This window comes from Osmia bicornis, chromosome 11, assembly GCF_907164935.1.
Source record: "Osmia bicornis bicornis chromosome 11, iOsmBic2.1, whole genome shotgun sequence".
Classification (NCBI taxonomy): Eukaryota; Metazoa; Arthropoda; class Insecta; order Hymenoptera; family Megachilidae; genus Osmia; species Osmia bicornis.
This window is the reverse complement of record NC_060226.1, coordinates 5,260,897-5,275,267: the sequence shown is the minus strand read 5'-3', so window position 1 is coordinate 5,275,267 and position 14,371 is coordinate 5,260,897. Positions and strand designations below refer to the sequence as shown.

The following is a 14,371-nucleotide window of genomic DNA, read 5'->3' as shown; positions in this document are numbered from 1 at the left end:
GCGCTGGCCCTGATCCGACCGCAGCATGCAACTCTTGTATAATCGTCATTATGTAATTGGCCACGGAGGCGAGCACGATAATCGGACTCGTTAGCTAAAGTCAGCTTCGAGCCCTGCGAAATCCAGCCCTATCATCGAGAAAATCAAAAATCCTGCAACATCTTGTTCGAACGAAAAAAGAAAAAAAGAAAAGAAATGAAACTTCAAACATCCGAATCATCCGAGTAAACATTTATTTCGTCGTTCGACGATAAATCAGGAGGTCAATGGACACGAGTTTCGTTTGCATTTACTTCACTTTCAAAATCTATACGATAGACGAAGGAAAAAGAAAAATGTTTTCAGCGGGAGATTCGATTAATCAGCCGGAACCTTTTGACCTGTATCTGTTGTAAAGTAAATTTTGTAACGGATTAGGCAATCGCGCGGTTCTGTGTGTTCTCGGTAATGAGATAACGGTTATTTCGGGACGTGTTGGTAATTAACTCATGGAATTCTGCTGATTTCATAAAACGTTCCACGGTCTCCGTTGATATCCGATGTTCTGTCTGTGCAACGGTGATTAGATATTCCGGCAACACGACACGACAGTTGTAACCTTGCCGATCGTTTGCTGTATTGGTTAGCCGTTCGATGGTAGATGTATTCGCGATTTACGTCGCGTTAAATCAACAGTAAACTTTCGAACCAGCTACGATTCTACGATATCTACGTTCTAATTGGATCGAAATACCTGCGACCGCAATTTTCAATTGCACAATTAAGAATTCATAGGATAACTATCCGTTACCACTTATCTAAGCGACTGATTTCGTACGAGCGAGCATAACTCATTCGTGTGACTTTTAAATTAAACAAACGAAGCGAAAAGCGCCATCTTTTGGGGTTGAAATATAAGCCGCGTTGTTTCGAAGTAAATATCATTGCGAAATCATTTAATTGTGAATCTATGTCGCTCGACGGTGTGTCGAAGGTGAAGAGAATCGAGAGGCCGTGCTCGAGATAAAGTTCCCCAGGTAGATGACATTTCTGTCGCGCGGTATCTTTGCTATCGATCGATCGATCGGGTTCACCTTGTCGCGTTGTTATTGCGATAACGGTACACGAACATTGACGATGAAAAATGGGTGCCGAGTCGGGATTTCTCGGCGTGCACGCGTCCGGATCGTGACTCGGTAGAGCAGCTTAAGCAAAGCTGACAAAAAGAGACGCGTGCGCAAGGATTGTCGAAGTGCGCGAGGTCAGTGCTGCGAAATGACACAATCGCTTCGACATTGCTCGCGTTCGTGTAACCGACGTGCCACCACCAACGGAATTCGCGTACCGACGATTATCGTCGCGTTACCCCGACACCCATCCTCGATTTCCGATCGCCACTTCCAATCGCTTATGTAATCGCACCATCCTTGATATTTTTGGCTGCCAAACGCGCCTGGCCGGGAACACTCGATGCCTCGCCCTTTGAACCTCCAACTTTTTTAATTAGCTGCACCTCCAAACGTCTGAGGTTCTTTAAATTATTTCTCGCGTTACGAGTATCGGTGGCAGTTGTTGCCAGTTAGTTTAGCAATCGATTATGGTCTAATCGTGCAGGATCAACTGTTAGAAAGCCACAAGTTTCAGCATCGAGACGGATGCAATCAGGTTTCAAGATTGATATACCGAAACAACCTTGCTATTAAACCTGGTACGTTACAGTTGCATTATCCCTGAGAAATCGTACGATAAAGATTCCAGAAACGTGGAAGAATTCGATTACGAATGCTTGTAGCGAAATTTCACGAATTACGTCGATCGTTGCGTCGGTGAATAGGAAGTTGATACCGCGAGAATGATCGTTTCCATTTCTTTTTCGAGTTCTTGGAAAAACTTGACGCACGGTCGGCCTTTTCCGAAACAGGGAAGAGAAACGGATCGTTGCGATTATACGAGAGATTGAAATATCGCGCAGGTGGTGTCCATTACGGCAATCCGTGGCGAACGGTGACGTGGATCGAAGAAAATTCTATCTTGCCTCACGGACGAACACGAAGGCCAACGTTCCAGCTGGGAAAACGGGGAAATAAAGAACGAGGATGCTCGACGTTCTCGTCCCGCGTAGACGAATCAAGACATCAACGTCCATTCGAGGAACACTTCGCGAATATCTCGTCTCCGTTGATTAGATCGCTTGCTCCGAAACATTCGCAAATTTCATTTGGTCCGAGTTACGTTTGGACGAGGTTTCAGTTAGGTCCCTCCGCTTCGAAGTGTACCCTCAACTATCCTTAGGTTTCGAGGGGGATGGCTTTGAGTTAGGTCTCGTTAGTTTCGTCGTTTTCCCTTTGAAATGTACAACTGCTGCAGCAGTTAATAATAATTCCATGAAACGATGAAAAGGAAAAGAAACGTAGTCTGGTGATAGCTGTCGACGCGATATCAGTGACGGTCGATAAGGCTCGAAGGGAAAAACAAGGGGGGGATTTTTTTGTATCGGTGACGTAAGAAGTTACGGCGACCGATTAGCATTGCAATCGTCGTTTATCGCGGCGGGAGAGGACGGCGCGCGAGTAGGAGACGCTGAATCGCGGACAATAATAGCGGTTATTAATACGTAATGGTCGTTATCGGCGCGAGACTTCGCATCGACGACGGTGATATAACGCGTAAACATCGATCCAAGCCAAGGAGAACGATCTTGGATAATTCGTTTGTCCGATATCCATGGCTGTATCCATGAAAGAAGTAGAAAATGAAAGATTTTACGTTACGCGTTTCTTATCCGTAAGCGATTCGAAAAGAAGCATAAAGGCTGTCGCGGAGTCAGCGTGCCTCCTACATGGTGTAGGAACACGTAAGCCGATTATTCGTTTATCGGGAGCTCGTGAGTCAACCGGAAGAACGTTCGTCATCCAACGGGGGCAACAGTTGACGTCCGTGTACGTCGACGCCTTTATTCCCTATCTTTCTCGAATTAGTTCGGCAACGAGGAAAGTCCCGTGTCTTTTCCCCGTGCATTTACGTCTCTTCGCTGCGGTTTACCTGCAAGTTTCTTTTCGGTAACAACCGTTTTCCTGCTGACTCACGCGGACGATTAATTATCCTGCTCGATTAACGAGATGGTTAATTGCGAAAGAAACCGTGGACCGAGCGCAATTTTTGGTCACCTTCCCAACTCTTTGCCAAATAATGCATACGTATGAACAATGTGACTCATCTAATTTGATCATCTCGAGTAACATCGAATTGTACGTTTTAGTAAAAGATATTGCGCATTTCGAGGGAAACGTTACATATAAATATGCGTTTATTTTCGTGTTTCTCAGACTTGAACGTTGACTTTGTTTCCTTTTGCAATTAGATGGAATATTCGAGTCTTTAAGCTACAACTTTGCTGACTTCAAGAATTAATATTTCTTTCCGAGTAGAATTATCCGAAAAGAGTGTTATTTATAAACACTTCCGCGTTTTGGGTGGAACTTGGAACAGGAATCGGGATTAGGAAATTCCTGTTTCGTCAAATTTCTACGAACAACCGTTAACGAACATTCTGTTTCTGAGAATTATTCGGGCAACGCGTGATTACGTGTGCGACAATTTATCGAAAACAAAGCTCATCGTTCTTTTCTTTCTGTTACAGGTAGAAGTACACCGGCGGCAACGTAAGGGTGAGTCGTAAATTCTTTCTCTTCTACCATTGTAAATCGTTCGATCGATGCGTTTATTTCAAGATCGAATTCGATTCGGCGAGAAAGGCGAGATGGCTGGTCTATTTCGGATTACTATTCGATTCCATGTCCCACTGGTCTACTCACCGTCTAATTCTATTGTTACATAAATACTACGATGGCCGGGACGACATAAAAGGAAGTCGTACACGTTCGGACGATGCCTATTTCCGGCCTTCTTTCCATTCCTCTCTCCTCTCTGTTCGATCTTTAGCACGCGTAATTGGGCCGAGCTTTCGTTTCGTTTCCATTCGATTCCTCCGGAATTTTTGCCTCCTGTTACTCCTTTTCGCCGTTCCTTTCTCATACTTGCTCCGTCATCTCGTCGACGCGACGGCGATCCCTGAATCGTCGTGAAAATAAGTGAGCTATCCCGTCGACACCTTCGTTTTTTCGCTCCCCTAGTCCCCTAAACGATTGAAACTCGTCGCTTCTGATGGAAAAATTTCTCCCTAAACCGCGTAAAAACGCGAAAGAAAAGGAGGAATCATGACGAGGTACGAAAGCGTCGAAGCGTACAACGCGACAATGAACGTGTTAACAAGGACGGGTTTGAACGCGTCGGGCAAAGAAGAGGCGATAAACAAAATCGATTTCGCAATTAACGAGCTATAGCAAGCCAGACGCTGTCTAATGTCACCTCAAACATCCTTATCAGGCGGCGATAATCGTCTGACGCGCGCATTCAGCCGTTTATCGACTCGCAGTCCACGCTGATCGACGCTTTGTAATATTTATGAAGTTACATGCTCACGTTCCTCGCAGCTCGCACGACCTCTGTTTGCCCAAGTGAATCAGTAGTTAGTTCCGACGCGGGTTGTTAAGTCGTCGCGTCGAAACGCAAATGTCGTCCTTTCGCTAATTTCGGGTCACCGCCTTAAATTTTTCCTCGTAATAGCTTCGGATGGATCGGTCGGTACAATGTTAGAAGAAATTACAATATCTTATTTTAAGGAAAACTATTCTCTTCGTATCCGGTCAAGGTCGGGGTAACTAAGTACCATTCCGTCCATGGGTTTGACCTTACTTGCCACCTATATATTGGAAACTCTTGTCAGAAGCTATTATCAATAATTTTTTTTTCTTTTTCAACGGTACATCTGTTATCATTTTATCTCCTAGCTTCGACGCGAGGATATTAGCACACCCTACAGTAGGTTGATTTATGTTTATTTAAAGGATTTGCATAAAAATTAGTAACGGATCGTTGAGCGAGGACTTGCGAGAAAGTTGCAGCGGATGTCCCTCTGGCGAAGGATGCAACAACCATCGACGCGGCATAAATTGAAGCTTCGTTAATATTCTGAAAGTGAAAAAGTACAGAATCATCCTGGCGATCGAGCGAAATCTATCTTTTTTTTTCTTACCGTCCCGAACGCGACCTTAATTCGCAGACAACCTTTATTGCCTCATTTACGTTTTACCGTCTATTGTTCGCCTTTTACGCTCGTCTCTTTCGCATCGATGCAGAGTAAACAGCGAGAAACGCAACTTCGTCGTGTACCTACTTGTTTTCAGCCGCTTTTAATGAACATTTTCGATATAAATGGGAAAAACAATCGAAGTAATTAACCGTTCGGCACGGATCACCGAGGAGCCTCGATATCGCATCCGCTCGCGTTTTCTGTTCAATTTTACGAGACGTCGTTAACGCTTGCGTCACTCTCCACGAATCCTTGGACTTTACACCGAAACATATTCCTCTATCTTCCTACGTGCCGGGTCCAGTTTGTCATTTCGATGCTTCGCCAATTGTTTATCGATCTATTCGAACCGCTGCTTGATCCAGATTCGAATAAACTTAACGAAATATCTAAACCACTCGTTACATCAAGTAGGTACACGATTCTTTCGCGTAAAACGATCTCAAGGAAGTCGAGTGCGCTAATGATTTTCTGATTACCGAATAGACACGCGTCTATTACGCAATCGTGAAGATTAATCGCGGTGTTCGAGTTAAATTTCGTTCGAGGCGACGGCCTTCGTTAAAATAGGCCAGCGAGATAACGATTACGCTCGATAGAAGCTTCGAACGGTCCACGAGAACGATAGAAATCGTCACGTTAGAAACCGATACGTTACACCGTGATACCGTAATTATGTAACGAAACGAAGCGAAGGTCCTCGGGATACGTATGACAATCTACCATCCCACCCATCTTCTTATTTTTCAACGCGATTTTCATCGAAACAGAATTAAGAAAACGTATTTCGCTGCGGCTCGAGTCATTGGAACGTCAAGAATTTTGATCGTACCGATCTGATAAGCCGTAATCGTTCCAATCTATCCGAAACAGACTGCAACGATCGTTTTTAACAAAAGCTCGATCAATTTCACGGAAATTGATTTGCTCGAATCACGGCTGCCGATCGACAATAAGGAACGTTGTATCGAGATTCTTTGCTCGATCGTTGAAAGCGTCACGAATGTTGGAAACGATAAGGCTGAATTGGCAAGAGATCGGTCAACTTTCTAGGCGAGGCGTTGCTTAGCGATTTTTCCCGCGGCTAGCCTCGTTTCGTTCGATTCCTCGGCTGGAAACCGTTACAGGGGGACACGGGCGCGAGAATCGAACCGATGAGCGCCGGAACTTTCACGTGACACACTAAAACCGCGAAATGCAAACCGCCGTCGCGTCGCGTCGCGTCGCGTCGAGGGAGGTAATCGAATCTGACGCGAACGACTCGCGAGAAAAACAAGCTTGCAACGAGCCGTTCCAATTACACCTTCGTCCCCTTTCACCGGAGGGAACTTCTCTTTAAATATTTCTAAAAACTTATCAAAAATAAAATGAACAAAGTCAAAGTCTCGGTTGCTTCTATCAGCGAAAAGGTAACAAGGTTGAACAGCCACGAATTACGTTTACCAGCGAACGGGCTCGAACGGTTGCGTAAAGCTTTCAGGCTGATGGAGACGCATATTTTCTGTAAGTAAAGTGCCTCGTCATAAGGCTCGGACGGCCGATTCAGGTCGCATGAACTTGTTGAGGTAGGTCCGTTCTCTCGTCGCGCTTTCAGCCTTCCATCGCGAGCAGGGCGGGCAAACGAGTCGAGGAAGAAAGGGGGGAGGTAAATAGGTAGGAGGTGAGACGCGAAGGTACTCGAAGGTGGAGGTAATCCTCGTCGAGCCACGAACAGATTAATTTCACTGGTCCTTTCAAGGTTTAACTCGTTAACTTCCTTTTATTTCCTTAACGATTTCTCAAGAATTAGCCTTGAAATATATTTGGTAAATCGTTTCGCGAACATTTCCAATGATTTTCAAACATCTTGAAAGACGCACCGTCGTAGAGACAATGAATTGAAATAGGTAAAACGATCGCGATCCCCCGTAGACGTGTAACCACCGTCACGCGATGCACTTTCATGAAAGTTTCAGCTTTCCATCGGCCGCGATACGAGCGGAATGGAAAAGAAACAGCGTGTCTCCCACGTGAAGCTATCTGCCCGCTTCTGCCCGCGCAGAAAATTAACGCGTTCCCCCTTAGGCGTGCCGCGCCTAATCGACCGCGGTCTTCATTGTTCCCAGCTAAGTGAAAATCACTGGAAAGTCTGACGTTTATTTTCTCTGCTCGATCTTGCCTTCCCAAGTTTCACATTTCTCTCGTCGTGAAACAAAATGTGAAACAATGATTAATAACGAATTAAGAATGAGAAGCTTTATCGAAAGTTCGAACGTTGACGGGAGGGAACAAGTACAAGAAAGAATAGGAAAAACTTGACTGAAAGTTAGATTTATGAAAAGGAAAGATCGATCGATTGCGAAAGTATCGTTCTCATGGTGTTTGTGCCAGTTTCAGCACCCACCCTCTGTATCGATTTCGAAACTCTACGTGACGGTATACGTGTCGGAAGCGATTGGCCAGCAAGAGAAAGAGAAAGGTGAAGTGCACGCATGCTGCGCGTCCGCAGAAGAAAGTGCAACCACGGCCACGTTTCTTCCTTCTTCGCCTACCGATGCAACTATCGCAATAATTCCTTCTAAGCCACTGTTCTTCTATCGAAGAATGTTTATTAATAATTAACGTGAACCGTATGATAGGAACGTTAATAATTCATATCTAACGTATAATACATAATACCTAAGAACGTAAAGTTCGATTCGCATCGAGTAAAATAAAAAGAAAAAAATGAAAATGAGAAAATCGTCAATTTATGAAAGAAAATATTTAATCGACGATCGGTTAATAAATCTTGGAGCGTAAAACGAGAAGCCCCGATTGTACGAGCGAGTCGGATATCCGACAGCCTCTCACTTCGGATATCTCCTGCAAGAGATTACCCAAGTGGTTATACGTCCGCTGCACTTTCATCGCACTGTTACTCGCCAATTACTAGTAGTTACTGCAAGCGGAGTCGAGCGGAGACGAGACGGTGAACGTAATCGTGGAAGGAGGAGAAAGAGGAGAAAGAGCGCTTCTAGTTTCTTCCCCTTTCTCTTACTCTTTAATATGGAATTGACATGCTTTTCAATTTGATTTCAAACAAAATCCTAGTAAACCCATAGATCCATGTTTATTATTTAAGAGAAAAAATTAGAATACTTTTTGACGAGTTTATCGTTCCAAGGTTTCCTATGAGCAAATGATTTTCAATCAAGTCCCACTGATTATATGGAATACTAGTTTCGCTCATCGATCAATTATACAAGAGAGTCGTTTCTCTCAGGTAGACTGGTTATCACCTCAGCCAACGCGTTAGGCAGTTGCACTTGAAGTTAATCGTTTGTGAAAGTCCATTTCTACCGATAAACGAATTCAAGTTTATTAGGAATCTTGTTTTGTAATAGTCGTTACACTCTCGTCCTGGAAAGTTGTTCGAACGCATATTTATCGATAACTTTTTCCTTTTTTTTATTTTCGAAAGACAGACGATCTCTGATCGATGGATAATAATTTTAGTTGAAACGCGTCGTTGATACTTGAATCGAATCGACTAGAATCGAATGTTGATTGCTGAAAGGAGGACGATCGGGTTAAAAATCCTAGCCACCGAGAGAAATGGAAAAAAGACTTTCACCGTCGAGAAGGTAGAGGCTGGCAGTGTTTCTCTTCGACCCACGGAGAGCCCCTTGGTAACTCTCCTTTTGCGCTTGGCTCGTGGTATAACCGTCGAGTAATACCGGCGCGGATTAGCGCGATGAAAGTGCAGCAGCGGATGTATAATCATTTAGGTAATCGGTGTGAGACAATCTCGGTGGAGGAGAAAATCATCGGTACCGGTGCCACGGCCAAGGAAAATTGCGCTTTCCACTCGCGTTACTCTCCATCGAACGAGGGATTCGGGTTGACTTTCGTGACGGGAAGGGAATAGGCCGGTTTATCCTTCCGTTCTCCAACAGATTTCTCTAATCTCCTTTGCAGCGAACGCCGATCGACTGGCAGGAAAAATACCGTTTATTTGATTAACTCGCTTCTACAATTCTTCGAGTTCTAATCCACTCTTCTTTAATCTGTAATCTTTTCACATTTATTTTTTTCTTCGGGAATTGATTTGGCAAATACAGTAGAACGCAACGGTACGAATCAGCGTAATCGATCAGAGAGACGTTTTCACTGCGACGACCCACTTCTCGTCCCGCAGTTCTATCGGTGCGCGTGCAGCGAACAACCGAGAGAAAGTTTTGATCTCGAACGTGAAACCGGCCGGCGGATTTTCACGTCATATCCGATCGGTCGCCGCAAAAAAGAATGTGAAAATGCGACGGATATTCCGCGGGAGACGCGGTTGCACCGGTGAAAGTGGAGTAAATCGTGTCTCTCCTTTTTTTTCCCCCCCAGAGAGAGCTTGCTCCTTCCTAGCGGATCGGCTTCAAGTTCACTCCGCGGTTCTATAGATCGTGGGAGCATCGACGATCGATCGTTCTGACGAAGAACGATCTAGATTTTCGTCGACGTTTCCGAGACGTTCGACGCGTTCGTTCTGCTGTCGTATTTCGATGACGCATAAATTTTCCATAAGAAAAGGGTTATTGACGCACGCTTCGCGTCGGATAACGCGTCCGTTCGAGAAGCCGAGGAATGTTCGAGAGTGGCGGTCGTGGGACACTCTCGAAAAACTTTCGAAGACATTGAACCCTGGTCCCGAATCGAGTGGAGCCCGGTTTTCTGCCGCTTGTGCCGAATTCAAGTTCACGGACGTCCGTCCTTTGGCTACTCGCGAGTTCGAACTTGGATTTTTCTATTATTCGTACACGCACCGTTCTCGGTCGGTCGATCTTTGCGGTTTAAAGCGTATATTCGCTGTGCAAATCTGGCGTCGTTAATGAGCTGAGAACGCGGCATTATTCTAGGTAAAGTGTGCGCGAATTTATAACGCTTGATTTAACGTACAATCGAGCGTGCCGCATCTTTATAACTTCTATCGATTTTTGTTACTTTTCTTTCTCACCCGGTGTATTGATCCCGAAATACACCCCCGAATTTAAGTTTGCGAAAAGCTTCGATCGTGTGTCGCGAATCTTTTAGGATGAAAGGACGAAGGATAGGACAGGCCGGTGAAAGAGAACTGGCACGGCAGAGTATCGGGGTCAAGTAGCACGATAGTAGGCAGCTCGAAGGCCTACTTTACTTAAACTAGACTGTCGGCGAAGCAACGCGCGAAAACAACCTCGAACCGGGCCACAATCTTGTGTCTTCGGGCCTTTCTAATCCGTGGCCTGTATTTCGAGCGTCGCCGGAATTATCCTCGTTACAGCCGGGTAACAATAAGTGTTACGTGGCGCGATTCATCGTCACACATCGATTCGCCGATATTTCACCGATCCTGCGTAATTTGAACTTTCCAACGTGCCGCGTACACTTTTTCCCCGTCGAGGACCGAAACGATCGGACGTGAAGCGCGATAACGAGAGAAGTCGTCGTGCTTTATCGCGAAAACGAGGGGAAAGTGCATGGTCATCGCACGAGAAAAGAAAAATAGCAGACGAATGAATTTTTTTCGCAAAGATCGCAAACCTGCTTTCACTACTGGGAACAAGGATCGAAGGAATACGGTGATGTTCGACGATGAACGGAAAGGACCGTGTTCTTATCGAACGTCACGAGATTATCGAATCCGGGTCAGGGTAGTTTGTTTCGTGTCCCACATTCGTTTTATCTTCTCCAGCCTAGGCTGCTGACATAATCGAGACCGTGACTGAACGGGTCAATGGGGGCTGATAACGCGTAGATTCATCGTGGATTAGAAGAGAAGAGAAAATTTCATATTCGATTCATTCGTGGAGCGAATGATTATGAAAATCCGTAGCAATTATCCTCTAAAGTCGCGTTACTCAATACCTCGAGCGCACGAATGATAATGAATAATTTATCCAATTTCAATTACGTTATGGCGAGTGTGTTACATATTGAAATTTTGTTGCTGTCTATATAATCGAATATATAATATCTCGAAATTATACAACCAATTAATTCGCTTCTACTGCCTTGCTTATATCATATTAAAACAGTCTGACCGCTATAAAGAGATAAAGCGTGTCATAAACTTGAAACTTGGTTCGTATCAATATTTCTTGCCATATTGCGGACTCTGTTTTTGGTACGAGTACAGTAGAACAATGCAGAAAATTGTATTTTTCCGATTATGTCATTTATTTACTTGTCAACTATGAACAGCAGACGATACGTAAGTTATCGTTGATCTTTTAATTATTCAAAAGATGGAAGTAACGTGGCGATGGTTAATAAAGTTACAATGTTGAAGCTCCGATTAAAACTAAGCGAAATTACAAAAGATTGCATCGTAGTTTCTGATCAAAGGTAATTGCAAGAAAAAATGATAAAAATAGCAAGCTTCTGACTAAGTAAACACGGTTATTATTATCGTCGACGATCGCCCAATTAGTGGATCGATGGAATCCACCGAAAAACAGAAACGAAGAAGAAAAAATGCCAAGGATACCATCGGCAAGGTGGATCGATCGGATAGGTGTTTGCGTTCACCGCAGGAGAAAGTGGCGATCCAATCGCCTGGTGGCAGGGAGAGTAGCCAAGAACTTCTAACTTTACATCGACTCTCTTCCCGTGCGACCTCGAATACCGTCGCGGTGTCAATGTCCCCCCTGGCAGAAGAAAGAAACACGATGGTTCGCGTCGCCAGAATCGGCGATATCTAAAGAAATATGCGAGCAATTCGTTTCGTTCCGTTTCGACTAATCATTCTTTCTAAATCATTGATCAGACGTATCGAAACGTGTAACGAAACGATATAATTGAAATAACGGAGAGGAAGAATTTGTCGACGGTCTATTAAAGCCGATCCTTCGAGCACGTTGTAGCCGGGTGTCGCTAAAAAAGGGTTAAATCGTCCCATTTCACGCGACCGAGGCCTTTTCTTTTTTCTCTTCTCCCCGAATCATGAACGCTCGAAGGCGCGATAAAGGAGCTATTTGCATCGAAAATAAAAAAAGACAAAACCGCGAACGGCTAGGGTTGGAGGGGAGGGAAAGTGTGTCGTATCCGGTGCAGCGGGCTCTCGAGATACGATGGAGAGAAAAAAAAAAAAGTGGTCAAGGGCGTATGCAGGACCGTTACATCATCGAGGAGGACGCTGAGGATAATCGAAAGGTGGCTTCCTCGCGAGGGAAACACGCGAGGGAACAAAGGGAGATCGCGTCCGAGATCTCTCCGTTGCATCTTCCAAACAATGTTTTCAATCTCTTTAATTATTCTTTAGAAAACGGTGAACAGAGAGAATTATCGGTCTTTCTGACGTGATATTTCTTGCGTTCGCCATCGGAGGGTAGGTACACGATGACTCGCTTATAGACTCGTAACCGTTGCAAGGAAACAGATCGCGTGGAAAGCGTTACCTGGCGAATCAATTGCAGAAGATAGACGAGGCTCGTACCATATTTCGAATGGTTAACTCGTTTCGCCTTTGCCGTTCTAATCTGCCGTTTAGCCGATACCGTACGGCCGCGGCACGGGTTTCATAACTCGATTAAGTAACGCGCCACGTACCGCGAAGCGAGAAAATAATGCCAAGGCTCCGTGGCTGTGGTATCGTTGCCGCGATTCAGAAGCAGATAAGCGGCGCGCATAATTATTAAAATCGATCTCCCGTAGGGTGACGCGGCGTTTCGATCGATCCAACACCTCCTACCCTCTCTCATCTCGTTAACTTTTCCCTCTATTGTGTTCCTGTTGCGTGGATATATTTTTCCGAATGTATCCTTCAATCGCGATAACGTTAACATTTACACCAGTTGCTATTCGAGTGTCATCATTTTTAATTCCAAACCTCCGTAACTCGTGCCCTTTGCTTCTCGGCTCAAACCCCTCAGGAAATGACGTCAGAATTCAGGTAAAATTAATAATGAACGGTAAATCGGAGCTGGATTCGACTGGATTAGCTTGAAGTTCTTAGCTTTGAACCTGGGATTATCCCCGAATGTCCTTGTCGGACCATTTATTTACGTCAATTTTCCGCTTCGTCACGAAGAAACGACGGTTCGTTGATAGGGAACCCGTTTGGTGGTTGTCCCGTTACGTTCATCGAGGAGGAAGCAGCGGCGAGGGAGGCTCGTTCCTCGCGAGGATGAACGAACAGGAGGAAAGAGGAGGTAACTGTACGAAGAAGAAGGAAGGGATGGTAGAGAAAAGAGGAGGAGGAGGAGGAGGGACACGCGTGACGGCGGAGCCAGTTTTCGAACGGTCCGGAGAAAGTGGTGGCTATACATTTACTGACCTACATTACCCTCGTCTCGCCCCCTCCTCGAGAGCAAGCAAGGCTGACACCCACCCGAGCGTACCGGCACAGCGCACAAATTGTCCCGTTACACACCGGCCTGCGTACACGTCATCGCCGTGACCCACAAAATGACACCCCTTTCGCCCCGCGGTCCCCGACACACCGATTCGTTCTGCTCCGCTCCCCAACCACCGATCGGCTCCTCCTTTATTCCGAAATTATGTCACGCGAGTATCGTGCCGAAACCGAGCCGGATCGGCCCGACTCCGTTCTTCCTTCTCGTTTTCCGAATCCCCGCGGTAATTTCACCCTGACGATGCTCCGTTCGTTCGGTGAATCAGAAAGCAGCGACGACGTTTCAAAGATTTTACGTCGTGACCCGATTACGGTATTTGCTCTGAGACGATTACAGGTTGAACAGGTTCGCTTCTTCCTATGATTTAATCTTTAACACTCCACATCGATTTAGTTCGAACTCTTATCTTCTTCTATATTTCGATTGCAACACGGTGGCTTTGCATCATCGGGTAGAAATTTATTTTCGAGCTTGTCGAAGCCCGTGGCCCGTTGATCGGAGTGGCCTAGTTCCCGGGGCCGCGTTCGGCACCGAGGATTTCGTCGTTTACCTCCCACCTGAACGGTTACGCGAAACACCTGGTGGTTCCTCTTTGGTGGACGTAACGGGACAAACACGAAACGGGTTCCATACCGTTCCTTACCACGTAACGTTACGAGATAGATCAAGGCCATTACCTTTCTGGTCGCGCGTGAACTCCAATTAGACGTTCCACGTTATTTTAGTGCATCGCGGGCTCGACACCCAGCCCCTCGTGATACACCAACAGACTCATCGGTTCTTCGACTGACTGCTCCGTGACTAATCGGTTACGCTGCTCGAAATAATTTCCTAGATCAATTGCTCGTTCAAGCGTTTCTTTTTTTAGCTTCACAAGTATTCGTAGAAGCAGCGG

General features: G+C 45.5%; 1 protein-coding gene across 1 annotated transcript in view; it reads left to right on the top strand.

Annotated features, from left to right (window-relative positions):
* The window catches only part of LOC114872453 (caveolin-3-like), a 191,649-nt gene that overhangs the window by 62,318 nt on the left and 114,960 nt on the right, over nucleotides 1–14,371 (top strand). The window contains exon 3 of the transcript XR_006829931.1: nucleotides 3,620–3,647. The gene's annotated coding sequence lies outside the window, so the exon portion shown is untranslated. The remainder of the gene's footprint in view (nucleotides 1–3,619; nucleotides 3,648–14,371) is intronic.